The sequence below is a fragment of the Lampris incognitus genome, chromosome 3 (assembly GCF_029633865.1).
Source record: "Lampris incognitus isolate fLamInc1 chromosome 3, fLamInc1.hap2, whole genome shotgun sequence".
Lineage (NCBI taxonomy): Eukaryota > Metazoa > Chordata > Actinopteri > Lampriformes > Lampridae > Lampris > Lampris incognitus.
The window spans coordinates 2318753-2325521 of record NC_079213.1 but is presented as its reverse complement, the minus strand read 5'-3'; positions in this window follow the sequence as shown (position 1 = coordinate 2325521).

Sequence of the window (6769 nt, the reverse complement as noted above, 5' to 3'; positions counted from 1 at the left end):
TTCAATAATCCATTGTCAACATCACCGTCACGCCAACTCGGATTTCCCGCACCGCGGGCGACATCGCTAACCAGTCGCCTAAAGGGTCCGACCCGTTAGCCAAGGGCTACCGAGCCTATCCATCCGTGATCGTTACACTAGCGTTGACTTTGGCCAAGGTTCCCCATGGCGTTCTTTTATCCAGGCTTTTTCGGAGCTCCTGGGGGTTGCAGGGCGGCCAGGGACATGCCCCGGGGCCGGGGGGAACCACTCCATGATCTATTTCTTTTTTTACCTTCGGACCAGAACCGGTATTTTCAACAAAATAAGAAAAACGAGATGCCTCCGCGGGCGGGATGACTTTCCCGAACAGCCGGTCCACACCTGGAGCTCATTGGAGGGGGGGGGGGGCGTTTCAAATAGGCCGGATATGAGGAGGTCAGACCGGCCAGAGACCATCCCAGCCGACCCTCCCCGCTGGTCCTTATGCTCTGAAGTGAAAGATGGAACCTGGCTAACGTGTGACTAGCATAACAAAGTTATGTTACCGGGCTAGCTAGCATTAGCTATCATTAAATGAGATATCTCTGGCCACACACGAAGCTGGTTATGTTCCATCAGGTACATCAATAATGTTATTTTGTTAGTCAGTAACACGTTGATATGTTGATAATGGTAATAATCATTGTGTGGGTAAAAGCAACAGTAATAATACTTTAGCTATATTAGTTATCAATAATAGCTAGTAGCAATCTTAGCTTGGAGCAGACAGGTATTTTGGTTGGTTTTGGGTGGATTAAGCTGGCCATGGGGTCTGCTATACTGCCAAACCCATTGCCGACATTGCGCTTCTTGCGTTCTGGGTTTCAGGAAGGGAAGGAAAATTACACCCCCTCCAAACTTTTCAGAAATCTAGTATCCGATTTGCAGATCGCATGGCACACCGTTTCAGCATTGTGCTCTGTTTGAAAGCTCCTCCGAGAATCGTCGCCTTAACGTGATGGAGGGGTTTGTGTGTCCAAGTGATCCTGGGAGCTGTGCTGTCGGGGGCAATAGCCCCTGGTAGGGTCTCCCGAGGCAAATTGGTCCCAGGGGAGGGGTCAGACTAAGAGCGATTCCCAAAAAACCCAATGAATTTACACCAGCAGAGTTACAGCACCTCACCCAGAAAAGGGAAACCGGGGCCCCCTCTTGGAGCCAAACCTGGGAGGGGAGCTCGCCGGCGAGCGTCTGGTGGCCAGGCTTGGCCAATGGCGCCCGGTCGGACCCAGCCCGAAAAAACAACATGGAGCCTTCCCCGGTGGACCCACCACACGCGGGGATGAGCATTGGGGTAGGGTGCAATGCAGGCTGGGCGGCAGGCAAAGGCTGGGACCGGGGCGTGCCGACTTCCGGCATCGCAGACTGGTCCTCAGGACGTGGAATGTCACCTCTCTGGCAGGGAAGGAGCCTGAGCTGGTGCAGGAGGTGGAGCGGTACCAACTTGATATAGTTGGATTTACCTCCACACATAGCATGGGCTCTGGTGCCAAACACCTGGAGAGGGGCTGGACTTATTACTTTTCCGGAGTTGGCCAAGGTGACAGGCGCCGGACGGGTGTGGGGATACTCACAAGTCCCCGGTTGAGCGCCGCCGTGTTGGACTTCTCCCCGGGGAACGAGAGAGTTGCCTCTATACGACTGCGAGTCAATGGGGGAAGGGCTCTGACTGTTGTGTGTGCTTACGCACCGAATAGCAGTTCGGAGTATCTGGCCTTCTTGAAGTCTCTGGGTGGTGTCCTGGATAGGGCTCCGCCTCGGGACTCTATAGTTCTGCTGGGGGACTTCAACGCTCACATGGGCAACGATGGAGGAACCTGGACGGGCATGATTGGGAGGAACGGCCTCCCCGATCTGAACCCGAGCGGTGCCTTGTTATTTGACTTCTGTGCGAGTCGTGGATTGGCAATAATAAACACCATGTTCGAACAAAAGGTAGTTCATAAGTGTACTTGGTACCAGAACACCTTAGGCTGAAGATCGATGATAGACTTTGTGGTTGTATCATCAGATCTGCGGCTGTATGTTTTGGACGCTCGGGTGAAGAGAGGAGCAGAGCTTTCAACTGATCACCACCTGGTGGTGAGTTGGATCAGATGGCGGGGAAGGCTGCCGGACAGACCTGGCAAACCCAAACATGTAGTGAGGGTGAACTGGGAACGTCTGGTGGAGGCCCCTGTCTATGAGGTCTTCAACTCCCACCTCCGGAAGAAGTTCTCATGTATTTCGAGAGAGGCTGGGGACATGGAGTCTGAGTGGGCCATGTTCAAAGCCTCTATTGTAGATGCGGCAGGCAGGAGCTATGGTCAAAAGGTCATTGGTCCCTGTCAAGGCGGCAACCCAAGAACCTGCTAGTGGACACCGTTGGTGAGGGAAGCTGTCAGGCTGAAGAAGGAGGCCTTTCAGACTTGTTTGGCCCAGGGGTCTCCTGAAGCAGCAGACAGGTACCAGGAGGCCAGAAGGGCTGCTGCTTCAGCGGTCGCGAAAGCAAAAACTCGGGTGCGGGAGGAATTCGGCGAGGTTATGAAGGAGGACTTTCGGTTGGCCTCAAGGAAATTCTGGCAAACCATTCGGTGACTCAGGAAGGGGAAGCAGTGCTTGACTCAGGCTGTCTTCAGCCGCGGAGGGGAATTGTTGACCCAGACTGGGGATGTTGTCGAGCGGTGAAAAGAACACTTTGAGGAGCTCCTGAACCCAACTAACACGTCCTCAGTGGAGGAGATAAGAGTCTGAAGACTCAGGGGAAGCCCCACCCATATCCCTGGCAGAGGTCTCTGAGGTAGTTAAAAAGCTCCTCAGTGGCAAGGTGCCAGGTGTGGATGAGATTCGCCCTGAGATGCTGAAGGCTCTGGACATTTTTGGGCTGTCTTGGTTGAAACGCCTCTTCAGTGTCACGTGGAGGTCGGGGACAGTACCCGTAGAGTGGCAGACTGGGGTGGTGGTTCCCATATTCAAAAAGGGGGACCGGAGGGTGTGCTCCAATTATCAGGGCATCACATTGCTCAGCCTCCCTGGGAAAGTCTACTCTAGGGTGCTCGAAAGGAGGCTCCGACCGATTGTCGAACCTCAGATCCAGGAGGAACAATGCGGATTCTGTCCTGGCCGTGGAACAATGGACCAACTCTTTACCCTTGCGGAAGTGCTGAGGGGGGCATGGGAGTTTGACCATCCAGTCTACATTTGTTTTGTGGACTTGGAGAAGGCTTACGACCGTGTACCCCGGGGCACTCTGTGGGGGGTACTGCGGGAGTAAGGGGTACCAGGGCAGTTGCTACAAGCCATCTGGTCCTTGTATAACCAAAGTGAGAGCTCTGTCCACATTCTCGACACAGAGTCTGACACATTTTCGGTGGGTGTCAGACTCCGCCAAGGTTGTCCCTTGTCTCCGATTCTGTTTGTGATATTCATGGACAGGATCTCAAGGCCCAGCCAAGGTGAGGAGTGTGTCCATTTTGGGAACCTCAGAATTGTATTTTGCTCTTCGCAAATGATGTGGTTTTGTTGACTTCATCAGAACATGACCTCCAGCGCGCACTGGGGTGGTTTGCAGCTGAGTGTGAAATACCCGTGTGAGAGTCAGGACCTCCAAGTCTGAGGCCATGGTTCTCTACTGGAAAATGGTGGATTGCTCCCTCCGGGTTGGGGATGAGTTGTTGCCTCAAGTGAAGGAGTTCAAGCATCTCGGGGTCTTGTTCACAAGAGAGGGTAGGATGGAGTGGGAGATTGACAGGCGGATTGGTGCAGCATCAGCAGTAATGCGGACGTTGTACCGGACCATTGTGGCAAAAAGAAGGAGCTGAGCCAGGAGGCAAAGCTCTCAATTTACCAGTCAGTCTTCATTCCAATCCTCACCTGTGGTCATGAGCTTTGGGTAGTGACCGAAAGGGTGAGATCGCGGATACAAGTGCCTGAAATGAGTTTCCTCCGTAGGGGTCTGGGCTCAGTCTTAGAGATAGGGTGAGGAGCTCGGACATCCAGAGGGAGCTTGGAGTAGAGCCGCTGCTCCTTCACATCGAAAGGAGCCAGTTGAGGTGGTTCGGACATCTGATTGGGATGCCTCCTGGGCGCCTTCCTTTGGAGGTTTACCGGGCACGGCCAACTGGGAGGAGACCCCGGGGTAGACCCAGAACGCACTGGAAGGACAACATGTCCAATCTGGCCTGGGAACGCCTTGGGATCCCCCAGGAGGAGCTGGAGGGCGTTGCTGGGGAGAGGGATGTCTGGAGTGCCCTACTTAGCTTGCTGCCACCGCGACCCGACCCCGGAGAAGTGGCTGAAGATGAAATGATGAGATGAAAGCTTGACGGGCCTCCCTCACATAGAAACCGTTGCTACGGTAGGATTGGACAAGCACCATTCTGGGGCGGTACTTTGCGAAAGGTCAACTGCCCAGATACAATCGACTCTGCATAATTGTAGTCCACTGACTTCCGGTTTCTACTGCAGTGGTCATACCAGTTTCCTGTTTGTTGGCGTGTGCTATTGAAAATGGCATATTGTTCGTGATGCCTGCAAGATTTACCATGGATAAATGTCAATGACATGCACACAACTGTCGACAAACTTTCAACTGCAGCTACCAGCAAATGGGTGAAAAGTTTTAAGTTGTACGTATCAAGTTAGGTCCACAATTATGAGGACAAGGAGCCTCATCCTCAAGGTGAGTATACTCATCCTTATCCATGGCTGGACAAGTTTGAGGACCAGAGTAAAAGGCAACTTACCTCCTGTGTGTGAAGGTGAGGCACTTTCAGTCTGCAGGCCATGAAAGCGTCCAGATGGTCTGAGCTTTTTGGTCCAGGCTCTTCCCCGAAAGGCTGCTGGCAGTCCCTGCACAAGCGACCGGTTGAAAACTGGTCAGTTGACCTCCAGTGGAGGACTGTGTCATGAATAACCAAGAAGAGAGTATTAAAGTGAAATAAATGTTTTGCCACCAGGAATTTTGTTTCTTTCATTATCAAAATAGGATGTTTTTTGTAAAAACAGAGACATTGATTTGCACAAAGTTTAACTCAGTTTGGTTTGACCTACAACACAGAATGCCTTCAATTAAAGGGTGGCGTGGAAACCGTGGTGGCGACTTGCAATTTTCACTGCCTGTAGCTTTCCAGTAGCTAGTTGACCAGGTTGTCCACCCAGGTTATGATCCTAGAAGGTCCTAGATATCATTTCTGGTGCACAACCTTTTACAACATTCCATCTCTGTAAAACCCCTTTGCCCCGTGTATGTGGTGATAGCCAAGAACAGACAAAGAGTGCACCTGGATCCTGAACAAAGGGAGGTCTTTTTTCTTCAGTGTGAAACTCTTAACACATTTATTTGTCCAGTGTCCTATGTTGGTGGGTGTGTTTTGACTTGTTAAGGGGTTGGTTTTTGAGCTTGGGGGGGGGGTTATTTTGTCTCTCCACCTGCCACCCAATTACTGCTGGGATAGGCTCCAGCGGTTTGGATAATGGATGGATGTTGTCCATCCATCCATCCATTGTCTGAACCGCTTATCCTGCTCTCAGGGCCGAGGGGATGCTGGAGCCTTTCCCAGCATTCATTGGGCAGCAGGCAGGGAGACGCCCTGGACAGGCCGCCAGCCCATCACAGGGATGGATGTTGTCTCTGGTCCCAAATTCCTAGCCAGGAAGAAAGGTACGCACACACTTATAAACGTCATATCAGCTACTGCCAATTTAGCCACCTGGCTGAGCCATAAGAACTGGGCCCGGGCAGTGGGCTGTGTGGACCCTGTGCAGGTTCTTACAGGACTGCTGAAGGCTCAGCTCAGGGTGCAGCATTCCTACTACAAAATGGTATAAAAACCAAGCATTCCAGCCTTAAATGGGCAATGGGGGGGGGGGTACTGTGCTCAGTGAGAGATGATGAAGACCTGGTCTTCTCTTTCTAATTGATGTAACAAGGGATATCCAGGCTGTATTGTTGGCTTATATTTTATTTTTCACCTGCACTTTTGTATTAAGATGTCCTTTTGTCTGTATACCAACTGTAGTGCTTAACAAAGGGTTTTGTAAAATCAAATCTCTCTAATTGAATCCCATCACTTGTTCAATTAAATATTCAAAGTGAAACTTTATTCAACCCATTTCTGACATTTTTAAACTAATTTTCTTATTCAGAAGTATGGAGATTATGGACAATTGTCAAGTAACCAAGAAACACTTCTATTCGTTTTCAGTGTAAATATACATTTCAGCTCAGTGGTTCCATCAGTGGAGCTACCAGGAGAACTTCAGAGGAACATCTCAGTGGTTCCATCAGTGGAGCTACCAGGAGAACTTCAGAGGAACATCTCCAGTGTCACCAGTTAACATCTAGGATAACCTTGTCTTTCAGTACACCACATCTCTGACATCAAACCTCCTGTTTCTACAGCTCCAGTCCGGCGTATTATTCTTGAGGATATTTTATTCATAGAAAGCCCAATAAGATATACTCTCTGCAGTGAAGTCCGGTCGTTTTAATGTCTCATAAGTCACAACAGAGTTTTGCTCTACAGAAGAATGAACACAGGTCAAATCTGAAACAGAATGAGCCACAGACAGAACTGACCATACAGAGAGCTGCTTCAGGTTTGGTCATTTTTAATGAATCTAATCAAAGTCTCTTTGAGCAAAAAGATTGCAGAAAGTCAAGGCAGAAGACTGAACTATTTCTTTACAACATCAATAATCTGTGTTGGTGTGTAATCCTGTGCAGGGCACATCAGGTTTGGTTGTTTGGGGGCTCAGCAGGATGGAAGCT